Source organism: Sardina pilchardus, chromosome 7, assembly GCF_963854185.1.
Source record: "Sardina pilchardus chromosome 7, fSarPil1.1, whole genome shotgun sequence".
Classification (NCBI taxonomy): Eukaryota; Metazoa; Chordata; class Actinopteri; order Clupeiformes; family Clupeidae; genus Sardina; species Sardina pilchardus.
Genome location: NC_085000.1, coordinates 19,317,447 through 19,319,131, shown reverse-complemented (window position 1 = coordinate 19,319,131; position 1,685 = coordinate 19,317,447). Strand labels below are relative to the sequence as shown.

The following is a 1,685-nucleotide window of genomic DNA, read 5'->3' as shown; positions in this document are numbered from 1 at the left end:
CTGTATGATTGGATACTCAACTCTATGGTACAGAACATGGGAGAGGGCTCTCTATCTCTATGGTACAGATGGTCAGATAGAAGACATAATGTTTATTTAGTTGTTTATTTAAAAGATTTGTTGGAGTTGTTTATATTTGTTTGAGTATGTGTGTTGTGTGCTGGGGCTGAAGTTTTGCTATACTTGTCCGAGCTGATCCTGAGCCTGCGTCCTGTCTGTTTACACGACCAAAACAAGCCCAACGCGTCCACATCAGAACCACCGCCGAGAACACACTTCTCCACTCAAGCACAACCACACACTGCACACAGACTGGATTAGTCCTCACAGAGTCCTCACACACACACACACACAACCTCAGAACAACTGGGGTCCAGCAGCATTATGACCACTACACAAATCCAACATACACAAACTCACACACACACACACACGCACACACACACTCACGCACAACACACACACACACACACACACACACACACACACACACACACACACTCACGCACACACGCACGCTCACGCACACACACACACACACACACACACACACACACACACACTCAGGCACTCACACTCACACACACTCACGCACACACATGCGCACACACACACACACACACACTGCGATACACACATCTGCAGTCAACCAGGCAGAATCAGGATCTTGAGGAGAGGCTTAGAGAAGCAACAAGGAGGTTGCCAGCCTGCACACAACATCAACGCACCGGTGCATTGGGGCTTGAGAAGCAATAACTGGAATTGTGAGGGTTCAGTGTTTGAATTTATTTAAGAATAAGGCTAAATGCTGTGACTATTTAACTCGACCTTCGCTTTAAAACGATTTTACCACTGAGATGGGTTTCACGAGAGATTTGGACCATAATCTCTGTGTATACAGCTTCAACTACACTTCAATCCAAAGATCCAATAGAACGCACTCATGTGCCAAACACATTATATAGAGGTTAGGATTTGTTTTGGTCTCTGTGTTTGTTTGGACTGTTTATACGTAACTTATAAGCCTGTTATAAAACAATATTTATCACAGAAAATCTGTCATTTCAAAAAAGGAGAAATGGAGTAGCATCCAGAAATGCTACTCAGACAGCATAGCCCAGTAATTTAAGGAGACATGTGATATCCATACACTTCAAAAATATAAACAAAAAAAATAATCTCTACTGGCCTAACAATACATTTCAGAAACAAAGTTTTAATTTAATAAATATTCAACTATTTGTTGTGTAGGGTTTCTTTGCTAACCTGTATGTAAAGCAAAATGTGATACTGATATCTGAATGAGTGATGTGTCATTTATTTAAAAGTTGAGTCTATGCTTTTGTTCCACAAAGCAACCATATTTCCCTCTCTGTTGAAGTAAATATCAATATTATCTTATAATGTTATTATTTTTCACAAAGACGCTTCTTCTTTGTCATCATGGTCAATTGAGCTTCAGATATCTGAACCTGTGAGAAGCTCTAATTCTGTGGAGAAAGCAAAGCCAGTGTGGAATCCAGCATGCGCAGTGGAATGCATAGAGCTCTGGGAGCCTGAACTCAAGGCTGGGGTAACAGTGCCCTCAAGTGGCCACTCAGTGTACAGCACCAGCATGTGGTTGTAAATAGCGTTGTGACTTTGTATTTCTTATCTGATAGACTGTGGAAGTGTTTTAGGCATTT

At 41.5% G+C, this 1,685-nt stretch overlaps 1 protein-coding gene across 1 annotated transcript in view; it reads left to right on the top strand.

Annotated features, from left to right (window-relative positions):
- The window catches only part of sema3b (sema domain, immunoglobulin domain (Ig), short basic domain, secreted, (semaphorin) 3B), a 38,014-nt gene extending 36,718 nt beyond the window's left edge, over positions 1 to 1,296 (top strand). Inside the window, exon 18 of the mRNA XM_062541098.1 lies at positions 1 to 1,296. This exon is cut by the window's left edge and continues 1,454 nt beyond it. The gene's annotated coding sequence lies outside the window, so the exon portion shown is untranslated.
- Positions 1,297 to 1,685: the final 389 nt, after the last annotated feature.